Source organism: Taeniopygia guttata, chromosome 1 (genome assembly GCF_048771995.1).
Source record: "Taeniopygia guttata chromosome 1, bTaeGut7.mat, whole genome shotgun sequence".
Taxonomy (NCBI): domain Eukaryota; kingdom Metazoa; phylum Chordata; class Aves; order Passeriformes; family Estrildidae; genus Taeniopygia; species Taeniopygia guttata.
In genome coordinates, this window is record NC_133024.1 from 67009628 (window position 1) to 67025978 (window position 16351).

Genomic DNA, 16351 nt, shown 5'->3' on the forward strand with positions numbered 1-16351 from the left:
TTAAAACTAACTATGACAGGTAGACTAGATGATTAATTAAAGAGAACAAAGGATTAAGGTGCAAGAAATTATTTTTGAATACAGAGTGTAATCCTGGCAGATAAAAGAGAAATTTCAGAACCATTGTTTGGTTGGGGTCTTTTTCCTATTAATTGATACTTGGTGTCTTGGGTACTTCAGCTTGGCATAAAAGAGAGTGTTTCTTTCCCAGAACAATTTTAGGAGCCATTATCTCAGACCACCACTCCCCTTATTTATGCAACCACATCTATAAAAACAGAGGACCAGGGTTCTATGAAAGTGATAGGCAGAAGCAGATGGCAATGTGACAGCTATACCTGTTGATCTCACATGGAGCAGCTGATGAAAAAACACAGCAGTAAAACATTGTTTTAGGGGTTTTTGTGAATGCTTACCCTCAAAATGTCCTCCAGTCTCTCCAATGGGTAATTGTTAATGAGCATGGTGCAATTGTAATTGACATTAAACAATTGCTTTCTTCCTTTAGTGTTTATGCCTTTGCCTCTTAATCACTGAAGGATTGTTCTACAGCTCTGCCTTTGTCCTGGAAAAGAAAAACAGTTCCTTGCACTTTTCTTTAATGAATGTAGTTCCTACCAGCATTTTTTCAGGACTCCACCAAGTAGATGTATTTCTTTATGGTTAAATGCCAAAATAAGCACTGTACTAAAGTTTTGGCACTATTGATTACAGCTTCATAATTACTTTCTATATACTACATATATTTCAATTAAGGCGCTCTACTAGAAAGATACAGTCCTTTCGGGTAGCATTTTTTATTTCATTAGCACCAGTAGTCCCATGCAGCAGTCTCACATGGCTTTTGGGATCCACTTTAATCTCCTGATCTCTTTCTAAACAGAGTCTTTTAGGTTGCAAATGACCTGTAAAATCATCAAGTACAACCATTAACCCAGTACTGCCAAGTCCAGCACTTAGCCCTCAGTGTCCCTACACATCTTTTAAATACCTTCAGGAATGGTGACTTCACCACTTCCCTGAGCTGCCTGTTCCCTTGCTTGACAGCTCTTTTGTTGTTTTTCTTAAAACTTAAAGATGTTTTTCTTAATATCCAATCTAAATCTCCTCTGATGCAATTTTAATTGGTTGCTCAGCCAGATGGTCTTCACTGCTTATTTGATTTTCTTTCCTTAACTATCACTCTCCTCCTGTCTAGAATTCCACTTTATTTTGGACAGCTTGAATCTTGATGTTTCTTCTAGATTCATGTTCAGATGCTGTCTCATCCTGCAGCACACTGGACAGTTTTCCCATAATGGTCACTTATGAATAGTAATGGAAATGGGGTCTTGTCAAGTATGGAATAGACACCGTGTTGTTCTTCCAACACCCACTGCTCTTTTGGGCTGTTTTCCATAGTTTTGTGTTCAGCCGTGGAAGTTTCCTCGAAAGTGTCTTTTCCAGATTGGGAGCATTGTGCTTCATGGGAGGTAACGTCAAAAGCCTAATCTAAGTCCACCAGAGTCTACCATTATTGAATCCTGTGCTGCAGCAAAAGCAGCATGGCCTGCAGGTTGTAGGTCATTCTCCCCCTCTACTCTGCTCTTGTCAGACCCCACCTGGAGTGCTGTGTACAGTTCTGGTGTCTCCAACATAAAAAGGACATGGAATGCTTGGAGCAAGTCCAAAGGGTGGTCACAATGTTGGTAAGAGGACTGGGACACTGTTGGGGGTTGGGTTTTGTTTTTTTCTGTTCTTTCCCGTGGAAACTTGTAGAATTTCTTTCCACTGAGTTGCTAATAGGAACCGATGGCTTGAGAAGGGCAGGGAAGGGGAACTCTTTTAGTTTTTGGGAGTTTTTCTGGGGGCGATGTGGAAATACAGGGAGATTCAGGCTGAGAGAAGGGGCTGAGACAGTTCCTGGCTGGTTCTCGCTTTCTCGGCACTGGAGGGGGGCTCTGGGCACAGTGGAAAGGAGTTGCCACCACTGTGAGGCTCCATCCTTGCTGCCTTCTCCTACCACCACCGTGACCAGCAGGGAACCTTTCATCTGCTGCTGGGCCCCCACATCCCCCTGTCCAACCAGGACACCCCACAGCTTCCAGCTATTTGTCGTGGAGTTTTGGGACACTCTCATTCACTGCCCCAGGATTTCGGCTCATTCCTGCCATTCCCAGCCTGCTGCTTTCGAGAATCCTGTCAGGGGCGCCGAGATCGGCCGCCCCTGGGGGTTTGTGAAGCGAAGCCTCTCCTCCGTCCCTGCCTGTCTCCGCCGAGCCGCCATTGCCAAGGCGCCCCGAGCCCGCCCGCAGCGCCCCCTGCAGCCGCGGGGAGTCACTGCACCCGCGCCGCCCGCCGGCAGCCAGCAGCGCCCCTGCCGGCCGTGCCCGGAACTGCACGGAAGGGAAAGTGCCGCCCCGAAAGGCGTCACTGGGTTCCGGGCTCGGTCTGGTGTTAATGCTGTAGTAGTTGTTGTTTGCTTGCTTTATTGTACATACCAGTAAAGAACTGGTATTCCTACTCCCATATCTCTGCCTGAAAGCCCCTTAATTTCAAGATTCTAATCATTTCGAGGGAAGAGTTTTATATTCTCTGTTCCAAGGGAGGCTTTTTTGCCTTCCCTAGCAGACATGTATCTTGTAAACCAAGACAGACACCTCTCCTGTGAGAGGGAGACTTGGTACTGAAATTAGCTGGATAGAAACTTTCTAGCACAGTTCTGAGTACTAGGTAGCACGCATTCTTTATTACAGCATGCTGGGCATTTGGAGGATATTTCCCCTAATTGATGCCCTGAGTGTCAGGTGTACAGTTTTTATCATAAAGACTAATTACATATTCATTAGCTATCCCTACTTCCTTGCCTTTATTTTACAAAGTCACAACAACAAATTATTAAAGTCACAAAAAACACAACTTATTAAAGTCCTTCTATTGGTTCTTTTGGGTCTGTCATCAATGTCCAGTGTCCTTTTCAGGTGGCTGTTCTTTGACCCCTGCTTTTGATTAAGTACAGTATCATTGCTTTGCTTAACTTCTACTGTTTCAGCCTTGCAGAGCTGATCTGGCATCCTGCTTGCGTTTTGCATGATTTCTGTTTGCCTAAGTTACATCCTTTATTTATTTCTCCGAGGCTGTGCTGTTCTGTTCTACTGTCCTTGGTAAGAAGTGTTCCTTATCAAGTGAGTGAAATGCTGCTCTACTGTGCTTATCAGGGGCTGTTCAGCCTGGAGAAAAGGTTGTGTGGAGACCTCACAGCAGCCTTCCAGTATCTTAGGGGGGCCAACAGGGAAGCTGGAAAAGGACTTTTCATCAGGAGCTGTAGTGATAGGACAAGAAGTAATGGGTAAAAATTGAAAAGGGGGGGAATTTAAGTTAGATATTAGAAAGAAATTTTTTACTCTGAGAGTGGTGAAACACTGGAAGAGGTTGCCCAGGGAGGCTGTGGATATCCCAACCCTGGCAGTCTTCAAGGACACATTGGATAATGCTTTGAGCAACCTGGTCGAGTGGGAAGTGTCCCTGCCTGCAACAGGAGTGTTTAGGACTGGATGAACTTTAAAGTCCATTCCGAACCCTTAACATTCTGTGATAACCCATTGCATCCATTTTATGCTGGCATCTCTTGCCCAACCACGTTCTGCAGAATCCATCAGCTCTTAGAGCAGGATGCGTGCTACAGCTAATGGGTGATTCAGTCCAACCCAGGCTCTCAGTTCTCACTCCCAGGGCGCACGAGGAGAAAGAGAAAAACCGAGTAGCTTTTCAGTGCGGCACGAGCCGTCTGCAGGGAGCTGGCTGGTGAAGCCCCTTCCTGCCCCACCTCCGCGGCCGTGCCCAGCCACGCGGTTCAGCTGCGCGCTCCCGGCTCTGCTGCGCGGGTGCTGCGCGGGTGCTGCGCGGGTGCTGCGCGGGTGCTGCGCGGGTGCTGCGCGGGTGCTGCGCGGGGCTCCGAGGCGCCAGGCCCCCCCTCCATCCCGCCGCTACCCCCGGCCCACCCCTACACCACGTGTAACTGCGCCTGCCATTGATTGGGAGGCAGGGCCGGGCGGGCGTGCCCGCGCAGGAGATCTAAGGCGGCGGCGGGGAGCAGGGGGTCGTGGCTGCGCTGCCTCGCCGCTTGCCCGAGCCCCCCGGCTGGGTGAGTGTGGGACGGAGCGGGCGGGCCCCACGCGGTGCGTCCATTTCGCGCGGTGCAGCAGGCACGGCACGGCACGGCACGGCGCGGCACGGCGCGCTCCCGGCCCGCTGCGGGCCCTGCAGCGCGTCCCTGCCGGAGCGCTCCCCTCCCCTCGCCTCGCCCGACCTCCACCCCCATCCCTTCTTTTGCCTAGCTTCTCTGCGGGGCGAGCAGCGCCGCAGGGAACGTGCTGTGCTGGAGGTGAAGGCCCAGGTGCCGAGGAGAGACCCTGGGCCAAGTCCCGAAGCCTTTTTCTGCCGTGCTGTGCTTTGCTTCCTTCGTCAAATTGCAAAAGAGACTGGGAATTTACCGAGAATGGGGGTATCGCCCATAGGGCTCATAGCCAGCCCAGTATCCCAGGAGTTCTTGGAGCCTGCTGCTCCCAAACCCTCTCCTCTGAGCAGGACAGGGAATTATCTCCATTTGGATTGTCAGCGCTTTGCAGGCAGCTGCTCTGGCTAACAGATGATGGGTCTCATCATTTTCTGCATATGTATATGGGTGGCAGATGGGATGGAGCAAGGGGAACCCACTAAAAATCCTTAAGAGGAAAATTGTATGTAGCTACGGCTGGAGAGGAAGATTGAGACTATATTGGGAATTGCTAGGTATCTCTGTTGTCAGCTGCTAGAAACTTTAATTTTGGAGCAAGGTGGTATTTTTGTAGGTGCTGTATAGAGTCGTGACAGAAAGGCAATTGCAGATCTGAGCCAAAGAGCTGATGATAGTCGCGCTGAAGGTTCATGAGTTAGCCGGCTCACTTGCCTGTGGTCATTTGCAAATGTTAATTTGTGTTTGAACAACCACAGCATGGTGAAGGATACCCTACCCTGCCTCCCTTTGCCTGCCTCTGTGGACTCTGCTAAGCCACAGGGACGAGTGTTGAAGATGTGGTCACACATGGCAATGCAAGCGTCATGTGGGACCCTCTGCAGTGGCACAGCAATGCCTCTTGAAGCCCGTAGTTCACTTGCTGATGCTTGACTGCCGTCTCCAAGTTAGAGGTAAATACAATGAACACTTGGAAAGAACAGGCAGAAATTCAGTGGCCATCTGGACATGTTTTTTGGACAAGCTTTCCATATAATTCAAAAGACTGTGTAAGTGGCACAGGCTCCGTAGTTGCAAGTGCTGACCCTGGCACAAAGCAGCAGCAAGCTTTGCCACAAGCTTTGCATTCAAGTACTTCCAGTATCTTGCATTTTGAGTGATCTGACAGGGTCAGACCTTGACTGGGCTCCATCACATGCATGATTTAGATGGTCACATTGGCTTTGAAAGAAAGCTTTTTTTTGGGTAGGGGAGCTAATTGGTGTTTAGTCCCCAACTTATGCCACTTTGGTGGTAGGTGGTATTTGTAAAGTTTTGAGTCTTGCTGCTTATAGGGCTGTGCTTAACAGTGAGGAGGCGTGTTCAGAAGGCACTTCTTATTTCAAGTGGGCTGTAACAGAAACCTGAGGTCTACTAGGCTTCTAATTCAGGCAGTTCAGTTGTGTGTGTGGTTGAGATGCAATATGCTCTTCACTCCTCGTGGAGTATATTCTTGCAATATCTTTTCTAATCGGAAGGCATTATCTCAGAGAAGAGGAAGCTAGTAACTGTTTAACCAGTTACTGGAGAAACCAGTTCCAAGGCGTATTTTTGCAAGATCTGTCACTCCTTTTTTTTTTTCCTTCTCTTTTCCCTTCTTTTTTTTTTTTTTTTTTTTCTTCCTCCTTCCTTCCTGTGTAGTCTGTTGCCAGGTGGCAGATAGTATTCATTCTCATGGTGGTGTGTTTGAGTTCTGTGTCTCTGCTTTCAGTTGTGTGACATGGGAAATGGTTAGATTTGGTCCTCTTGGAGTCCTTTTCCAACCTTAACAATAGAGTGATTCTGAGATGACAGGAGTGAGTTCCAGTCTAGCTAGTGTTGTGCACAGTTGCTGGCCTGGTGTGTGCAAGAGGGAGGGAGAAAAAAGGAGTAGTGGGAAAAGAAGAAAAAGTACATGGGAAAGAAGAGAGGGAGAAATATGGTTTGAGTGAAGGAGGGCAGGGTCTTACTGCAATTACTGCCTCTGCTACCTTTAGTTCACTGTTGATCTAGCATGTTCCTCAACCCTGAGGACAGGTTAACAAGACTTTGGTAGCCTTTCAGAAATGTCACTTCGAATTGTATCCCAGCTTTAAGTGAATAGAAAGCAAAGTGGTAAGTTTAATTTTCTTCTCTTGTCCCATATATGTGATGCTAAAACCATCAGTGTAGAGTGGGGCAGGAGGAAAATAGAGTTACTTTGTCTGCAGATGTGCTGAGTAGATGCTGGCTTGATCCTGACAGGATTTATTGGTTCTGCCATCCTGGTTACAAAGGCAGATGGGGATGTGACACAGCCCCTTTGCCACTTCTGAAGGATGAGCTAGGAAATCCTGCTGATTTAACTCTGTATGTGGAGAAACTAGTGCTACTGACTATCAGCACTGTGAGGCTGCGTGGTGTGGAGAGCTATTTCAGTGCTTTGGGCAGAGTTGGTTGGGGTCAGCTGCAGTCAATGCTGACCCAGAGTTAGTAAGTTAGTAACCCCAGGTGGGTGTTTTGTATCCTAGATTTTTTTTTTTCCATTACCTGTTATATCCCCATCCTTCATTATCCCAAGGTCAAAATCCTTGAAAATCTGTCATGTGCTGAATGGTGTTGACAGTGGCATTGAGCTGGCCATATGTACTCATCCATCTCCAAGATGGTTAGCCAGGAGAGGGATGGACATTCCGGGATGTGATTCACCTCAGCCCTGTACACTTAAGCAAATGAGTTGTGACCTGACATGCTCATGTAGTCATCTGCTTTCCACCTAGTATAAAAGAAGGCATGAATGATCCAAGTGTTTAACTCAAGAAACTTGTGGGGTTCTTGGAAACCTCAAGGACTTTGGGAAGAGTTACAGCAGTTTTGCCATAAGGGTCAGTTTGTTTTGGTACTTGGGCACTCCCTTGTTAGTGCAGTTGTTGCAGTGTTACTGGCTACTAAAACCTATTAAAAAAAAAAAAAAAGGAAAGAAAAAGGTATAACTGAGTCTGATGGCCGAACAAAACAAGGAGGGGCTCTCACTTGACATATGATGGGCCCAATAGTTGCAGGATTCTTGCCTATTGTCTGTGGTTCCTGGGTAGTTTGGAGGTGTCAGGGATCAGGAGCTGGGGCTCACACCTTCCTGTTGTGGTTTGTTGAAATCTAATGCCTCTAGCCCTGGCAGAACTGGCTGGAGCTGCCTTCCCTTGATGGTGAGTCAGCAGCTGATACCCTTGCCAGGGACCCTGAAGCTGCTGGAGATCACCAGGGTGGCAGATCATAAATCCTGTGAGTAGTATCAGAAGTGCCTGATTTCAAAGTTTCCAGAATAGAATACTGTAGGATGCTTGGTTCTAGGTACATTTTTTCAGTTTCTGTTGACTTTTGGTTTTGGTCTTGTTTTCATTTTTTCTTACTCAAGTGAAAAACAATTCAGAAAACTTTATTCAGAGTAATGTGGGATCCTTGATTCATTTTTCCTGCAAATCTTACCTGCACCTCAGTGCCTTCTGTGCCATGTCTTGACCCCTTTTCTGAGAAGTCCATATGATTGCTATATTGACTGAAACACTAAATTTATTAGTTTGTGTAGTGGTAGTATTTACCATCATATTTTCTTTCTCTTTCTCCTGCCTCTTTCTGAGATGAAGAGTAAATCTTGTGTTCATTTTCACAATATTAGAAGTGAAATATCTCAGCAGGCTGTCCTGAGCTGTACAAATTTCACAATTCAGTTTTACCTTATTTTCTGGATCCTTGTAATTAATTTGTATCTTTCCTTGTAGATCTCAGTGGCTTATTTAATTTTTAAACTACAAGGGTGAGGATTTAGCTTAATATCTTGCTTTTGAGGGCTGGCTTAATTACTACCCTTATTTACACTGAGCAAGCTATGTTTTTATTGAAATTTAGTGCCTATTTGAGTCATCCACTTCAGAAAGTTTATTGCAAGACAGTCTGGAGTTTAAAAAAGTGTAATTATCAATGAGCTTTTTGTTTACCCAGGGTTTATCCCCGGTTCAGGTAGATGGTTTAAAGTGCCCCATGCTAGACAATTTACTTATTCCTGGCATACATTCTGTCAAAAGAGGAAGTGTGTGCCATGAGTCACATGGATGGGTGCAGACCTGACTGTAAAACATTGCACTCCTAACTGTGCTGCCTTGTGTCTTGGCAGTGGACCACATTGACTCAGTGGTTGGTGAAATCAAAGGTGAGTTTACCCTGAGTTGTGATGTAGTGCCACTCTCCATTGCTATAAAAGAGATGCCATGCAACATTACCTTTTAATTTTGTGGGTAAAGCATGCTGACATCAGGGCCTGGGAGGACTTGCTTCCAAAGGATCTGCTGCCCCAAACTGTTTACTGTGAAATCTGAAGTTAGTAAGCAAAACCAGTCCTGGAAAATAGGAAGGGAAGGGGAACAAAAAGTACAAGCTTTAAACTGTAACAAAATCAGTCCATGTTAATGCTAGTGATAGTTTCATTTGGGAGTGCTGATGTAGGAGGTTTATTTGGATGTGTATGAAGCAGGAGTAAATGCACTGTAGAAGAAATTACTGTGATTTGATAAATGAACTGTTTCCTTAAGGTGAAGAATAGCTCGCTTTTGTCAGGTGACAAATTCTTAAAATAAACTAGTTGGAAAATGTGTTGTTGAGTTTGTAGAACTAGATTGTTTTGTTGAAGTGACTTTTTTATAAAGTAAATAATGTGTTGTAGCTTTAGAAAATATTCCAGAGGGAATTAGTTATCTGAGGTAACCGAAATATAGTATTTTATCATTATGTTGCTGATTGCACTTTACTGGGGGTTGCACACTGCCTGACAGCTGGTTGATGACCCATGTGATATAATCCTCAAGCAATGGGTGCTGCTGCATGCCACTTCATTTGTTTTTCTCCCTCCAAAAAGTTCACAAAATTGGGTGACCTATAACACACATGATGTGAAGACTTACTCTTTGTCTCACATCGCAGAGACAGGCTGGTTTGTGTGCTTACAGCTTCCAAAAGCTGAGAGGAGGCCATTGAGAAGAATGGCTGCTGTAGGCTGAAGTGCAGAAGTGCTGTACCATTGCATGTCTGTCCGTGCTGACCTCAGCTGCATTAGGCATGACCGTTCTGACTCTGCAGTTGGCTGGCACAGAGGAGCAGAATGTTCTGGCACCACAAGCAAAATGAAGGCCCAACAGCCAGAAGTCATCAGCTGGGTGGTGGATTAGGGTGGAGGTGCTTCATCTTGGAGGAGAAAAACAATAGGTGTTTGTTGGGGTTTTGGAAGTGAGACCTTCTATGAGATGGGAGCAGAAATTTGGCTTCTAGCAGCTTTATAGCTCAGGAAAGGTACCAACACAAGCAATAAAGTGAAAAGTGTAACAGCTAAGTAACTGGAAAAGACCTGAAGCGAAATGTTTATGCTTTGCTCTGGAAGTGCTGGCATGAGTGCTTGGACAGTCCTGAAATCCAAGGTTTTCTCCAGAAAACACTATTATTTTTGAGGAAAGCAAGAATAAGCAGGAGTTATTGCTCTTGTGAGAAAAGTGCATGACTGAGGTGTTAAAACCCCTAAGACTATTCAAAGACTTTCACCATCCTTTTGTGTCCACAGAAAGACCAGTCAAAATTCATCAAGGTGTTTCTGCTTCAGCTGGGTCTAGGTGAAGTCCTGTCTTCTGTCTCGTGCATCTGTCTGGTGGAGTTTTTGTAGATGTCTGCTGGAGTAGTGCGGTAACTAGGGAAAGCAGGTACCTCTGGAGGACCATAGCTCCCATTTTTCCTCCAAAGGGAAAAAGTTCATGCTTGGAGGTGCCTGTCTTAGCCTGTTGGTTACAGAGGAGGGTGAGATGATACCCTGTGTCTACTTTGGAGTAAGCTGAAGTTAGTCAGGAGGAATGCTGCCCCTCATAACCTGGTTGGCATGTGAAGAAACACGAGGACGATTCCCCAAAAAAATTAACAAGTGATGAAGCCTCACTGTTGTGCTTTGGCAGCTCCAGATAAGCCATCACAGATGTTAGAAAACTTTTCAACCTGTTTTTTCCTTCAAAGGAAATACCTGGAGAGCAGAACAGCATGGTGTAGGGTACCATCAAAAACACAACAGCAGTGCTTTACTTTTCATGCTCCTGTTCAGACCCTTGGAGGGAAAATGGTAATTATCATTTGTTTCACTTACTTTGCTTTAAACCACCTGTTTTCTTTTGCAAGTCCCAGCACAGGGGAGCTAAGCAGAATATTTACAGCCAGTTGTTTGTTTCCTTCTTGCTGTCACTTAAAGCACCTTGCAGCAGCAGAACTTCTTATACTTCAAAGTTTCTTGTTCTAGGTAAGTGACATGGGAGAAATGACACTGTACATGTTCAGAGAGGTGTTGCATTATACATTTCACCACACTTCTTCTCCAATACTGTCATATCTAGGCCTCTCTGTCTATTCCCCCAGTCCCATAAACATAATTAGGATTGGTTTCCTTTGATGCCAGAATGATGAAGTGGATAAATATAGCATTGTTTTAAAAAGTTGAGCAGACTAGATGATATTAGAAATTTTCCTCCCAATAAAAGTGTATACTTACTCCAAACACTGTATTTTGCTAATAGGGGCACAATTATTTTTAAGAATAGCAGTATAACTTCACTTGACAGGACTGTGTGTTGGGTGGCTTCACTTACCTCTGTTACTGGGTTGCAGGAGCATTTTTTGGGGGAGACCAGGCTTCTGCATGAAGGGCAGGGAGGTGCAGGTGGCAATTCCAAGACATTCTGAAAACTGAGTAAGATTTTAGCCTACAGACTGGATAACTACTACGCTGATGGTGTTGAATAAAAAGTAGATGACAAATCTGTTTTTTTTGCTCACAGGAGTTAATTACTTCTCTAAGTTGACTTCTGCCTCCAAGGGAGCCTAAAAAAGCCTTCTTCATGGAGAGATGTGAGTTACACGAACTGGTTTTCTGCCACATAGATGGCAGAATAAACTGTAAGGATGGCTACAAAGTAATGCTTGTCCTTGTGCAAACCAGGAAGCTGAGCCTGCCTGGCATTTTGCAGTGGCCCCATGTCTAAGTTCAGGCCAAGTCTGCCAAATTTTTGCATTTCTTATCTCCTGGTATCACTGTATTGTCCCTGCTGTCACTGCTCCTTCAACTATCACATCCAGCAGCTTTCTGCCCAAACCCCTGTTGGGGCTGGCCAGCGTGGAGCCCTGTGTTGAGGTTGTGCAGGATCCTTCTGTGTGGCAGCAGTGAGATCTGAAATATGTGGCTCGTGGTCTGGCTTACAGTCTGGTAGGTTAGTGTCATCTTTGCTTTTTGAGGGGAAAAAACCCTTAAAATCTAAAAACTTCATAAAGTCTTGCTTTGATCCAAAAAAGGAGCAGGAAGTCTTTTGTCATGCTTTTGATAGAAGTTCTGAGATAAATATGAAATGGGTTGTGTTTGGGTGCCTCTTGTCCCCAGTCCTTCCCTATCAGCAGCCATGCAGCTATGAATGTTTGGGTTAGGCGGAGGCAAAACTCTACTTAAACAACAGCTTTCCTGTTCTGGAGCAGGAGAAAGCTGAATGGTGAATGCGTGCCTAAGAAAAGAGTACTTGCCCAAAGCAAAAAAATCCTCCACACCTACCTCACTGTGAAATTTAATTCCACATCAGTGTTCTAGCTCTTTTCTGATGAGATTTATTTAAGTAGAATATATGAAAACTAGGTTGTCATACTGTCTGTGAAAACAGGAATGGTTGGTTACCCCATTGACATACTAATCAAACATGATGCTTGTATGATTTGCTATGTTCTGTACTTAATTTATATTTAAATGCCTAAAACAGATGCAGTTTTCCAAGGCATTTTGTTGTAAGTCCATCAGTTTAGGAGCCGTGAAGTCTTTGCAGTGGTGGCTTGTGGGATTATTTGCAAAACACCTTTGTGACTGAATTTTTTTCAACATAGCCCCATACTTTTATCTCCTCTGCTCCACCTCCTTGCACCATCCTCAGCTCCCATTTTTCTGTGCATGCGTGTCAAGGCTACGCTGATGTAGGCATATCCTGTAGACCTGACAGCCAGGCTCTGTGACTGACCTGTGCAACCAATTCCCGTCCCAAAATGACGGTCCCTGGTGAGGCAGGTGTCATGGACTGGCGGGGAAGGAGAGTAATTTACTGGCCCAACAAGTTGGCACGTTGCCATATCCCCGTTACACTGGGAGCGTGGCCGCACCATTGGTGCTCAGCATGCCCCTCTGCCTTCGATGGGGCTACCAGGCTGCCTCATTTAGGGCTTCCTCTTGTGGGAGCTTCTCATGCTGTTCCAAGGCAGCTGAGGCACTCGTGGCCCATCCAAGTCGTGCACTGTTGTTTCCTTCAGCACTGAGTGACCCTGGGGTAGATCTGGTCAATGGGCAGTATAGTTGGATCAGGTGGTAGGATTCAGTCATTGCTTTCATTCCAATGTGCATCAGGGCACTGCCTGTTAGGGGAAGGCCTTCCTGAAGAACTCAACAGTGGGAATTACTTGGAAGAGGCACCCAGGGAACTGCAGACATGCAACAGCTTCTCCGCTGCAGGAGAGGATGTGTCTGCTGCATGCACCAGGCAAGCAAGGGGTGTGGAGTGCTTGTCTGTGCCTGCAGTGATGAGCACGTGATGCTTAGAAGGAGCTGATCCTTCCCCAGCCCTTGAGTTATGGCTGGAATGTGGAAATATTGAATTGAAAAGCAAACATTTTAACTTCTGTCACAGTCAGCGTCTCTTTTGTATGGTGTAAATCATGGTTGCAAAAAGCTTTAGTATTAGATCTGTAGTCATGCAAGTACCCTCGGAAGGCTGTAATATATTTTTTAATTCAGCTGGTGTGTTCAGTGAGAAATTAACTTCAGTTGCAAAAAAAAAAAGAGGAAGTTTTTCTTAATTATTCCACTGTGTTGAGTCACCCTTCAACAGCCACACCAAGGGTGCAGGATTGGCAGGTCTCACTTGGAGTTCTGCATGGGGCAAGCCCTTGAATGCCTGCAAACAGTGGAAAAATTCCTAAATTAACAAAAATTTATTCTAATTACTTTGCTAATGACTTTGTTTTAATTGCAGAAATCTAAAGGAGTGATGTAGTATATTTTGAATTTTCATAGAATCCTAGAATGATTTGGATTGGAAGGAATCTTTGAACAATCTTTGTACAATCCACCTGCCATGGGGTTATTCAAAGCCCCATCCATCCTGACTCTAAATGCTTAATTTGAATACACAGTTACCCAGGGATAGCAAAACCTTTCTCAGAAGTCTGCAGTCACCTTGGTATAAGGCAAGGAGCCCCATGACTTGACCACATACAATTTCTGTTCCCCGTCCTCCCTGAATGAGTGTGTCTAGCACAGGCTGAGTTCTCCCTTATGTGAGCTGTTCCTCTGAGGTTTGTTACAGAGTGTTTTTTCTGAAAAAGCTATTCAAACTCTTCCTTCTCTTTCACAGAAGCAACACTCCTGCTTTCCCAGCAAAGGAAAGGGATCTTTTGTTTCAATTCAGTACCCTTTATGGTAGTGGAGGAAGTTTTTAATTGGGACAGCATTTTTTAAATTGGGACAGTTTTTTAATTGGTTCAGCAGTGCTGGGAGCATGCCTGTTTGAGAAACATCTGATCTGCAGATGTGCTGATCCACAGGGGTGGCCACAGGTCCGTGGTCCAGCCTGTCACTAAGGCAGGATGCTCATGGGTTCCTTGGCAAGGGTGATCAGGGTCTGCAGCTGCCTCATGGTCCTGCCTCCAGCTGGAGGTGCCACTGCTCTCCATGACCTACCTGATGGCCTCTGCCTGTTCCCTGCTGCTCAGGGATGTAGCAAAGTCCAGTTGTTTATACCCACTTTGATCTGCCCCTTGTCTGCGCCTGAAAGTCCCAACATGGCTATGCCCTTCATCCTGGTAAAATAATGGTGTTTGGGGAAGTCTTCTTCCTTTCTTCTATCAGTCTGATTGGATGTGTCCCATGTCTGTACAGGATACTTTTTGTTCTGCATGAAGGTTGGGGCTCTTAATGTTATGTTTGTTTCCCCACTATTGTTTTAATAACAAACCAACTTCTGTTGCTGTCTAACTTACTTCCTTATCCCCTAAGGGACATTTCCCACCTTCTTCCAAGCACTATTGTCCAAGGACCACAACTGGTTTGTGCTGAATGACATGGCCAGGGCTTTTGGCTAAGCAAAGTTCTGTCTTCATTTTATCTGTGCTTAAGGAGATGGAAGCTCACTTATTAAATATTGTTTCCCAGAGCATTAATCTTTTTCTGTTCAATACCAAGGCTGTGTCCCTGGCAGATTATGGATGATGGGTTGTTTCAAGTGAACCCCTGCCAGTCTGTCTCAGGCTTTCATTTGGGAAGTTTAATTATCAGTGGAGATCCCCTTCGGTGTTATGACAAATTGAGGGAGTTAAATCAAGCAATTTTCTTGCAAGGTGTAATTTGAAGTCATGCTGAGGAACAATTTGAGGAGACTGTACTAGAGCTGGTGAGAGACTTTTCAATTAGATGCTTTTTCACCAGAAAATAGTTATTCATGTAATTAGAGAGGTGTGATGCCCTTTAGTGGCTAGGCAGGAAAACATTTCCTTAACTTTTTTATCTCTGAGGAGCTTTGGATGGCAAATGTGCTGGTGTCGTCCTCGAAATACCTGGATGCTGTTTTGAGCTGACAGGATCCTCACCAGCTGAAATTCAAGGTGTGGGCTAAAAGGGAATGAGGGCACTGCAGGCAACTTTTACTGGATGGTGCTTCTCATATGGGAATCTATCCTGGAAAGTGTCACCTCCCTCTCCTCTGCCCTGGCTGCTGTTTGTGGTGGCCTGCCATTTGGTCAGCTGTAGTCACAGTGTTGAGTTTGTTTCAGTGGTGGTGGTTTTCAGCAGGATTCCCCAGGAGGTTATTCTGGTACAGCTATGGATGATAGGCAGCAGGCTGGGGGGAGGAAGATCTGGTTTCATGATTTAACCCTGCCAAAGCAAACATGTCTGGCTGCTCCTGTTTTCCCTGTTTTGAGGCAGGGTGCACTCCAGTTAGAGTGTAAAAGGTATTTCTCTAATCTCTTTTTGCAACACTTGGGTGATGGAGATCAGATATTGCACCCTGTCCCAACCTTTCATTGTGCCTGCAGTGGGAAAGTGATTGGAACATCAAATTCCCCACTGCAAATTAAGCATGATACGGTGTGTGTTTCTGCAGTAGGGGAATTAGTGTTTATCCAAACTTTTCCCTGTTGAATGGCTTACTGTATGCCACATTTGATGATAATCACAGCTGCAGCTTTGTGCAGAAGAAAGGGCATCTCAACTTCTGTTTTGGAGATTTTGAAGCTTGAATTCTGAGTGTTTGAAGTACTCTTTTCATTACTTCCACAGCAGGAACCTCCCTCTTTTGGTCAAAAATAACTGCTCATTTCAAAATGGATTTTGTATCATCAAAATGGATTTGTGTATCATCACAAATAACCCAGATGGACTTTCTGCAGGTATTGAGACAAAACACTGAAGTTTGCCTGCTTTGAAATTTTGGGGAATTTGAGAATTCCTATCTGAACTTGTGCAAAAGGATGGTCTTTGCCATCTTGGAAGTTGTCCTGGGATGAGAGGATTTTTTTACCTTGGTACAACCAGTAGCCATGACAGTTTGGAAATCAATTGGCTGAGCTGCACCACCCTGGTGTTCTCCTACGGCAGTATTTGAGCACCTTCTTCATGTCTGGTGGGATTTGGTGGTCACCTTTCAGTAATTGATTACTGGTCAGTGGGTGGTATAGGGATTATAAAGAGCACCTCACTGCACCTTTTCCAATGGAAGAAATCCTCCAGGTCTATGAGACACCTGAAGAGGAGTGGGCAATGCTGCTTTGAAAATGTTCCTAATACTCAGGAGGAACAGAAACCTGCAGCATGCCCAGCTGTCTGTGACAAGGGGCTGGTCCCCCAGCACCACCTCCCTCGTGGTGTTAAAGGATCTTGGCAACAAAGGAAGGCAATATGATTCCCTTCAGACAGGCAGTGTGCCTTTAAGCAGGTGAAAAAGACTGGGTTTTGTGTACACTGCACAGCCACTCCTGTGTGTGTCTCTATCTTTGTTTAATGTGTTGTTTGTATTTAACTGCCTGGGTCCCTTCCTTTGA

General features: G+C 45.3%; 1 protein-coding gene across 2 annotated transcripts in view; it reads left to right on the plus strand.

The window, feature by feature from the left end:
- Positions 1–3913: 3913 nt before the first annotated feature.
- SLC7A1 (solute carrier family 7 member 1) overlaps positions 3914–16351 on the plus strand; it is a 37461-nt gene continuing 25023 nt past the window's right edge. Inside the window, exon 1 of one of the 2 annotated variants that reach the window (XM_072930370.1) lies at positions 3914–4157. The gene's annotated coding sequence lies outside the window, so the exon portion shown is untranslated. The remainder of the gene's footprint in view (positions 4158–16351) is intronic. The other variant, XM_002194145.7, reaches the window with a different exon arrangement.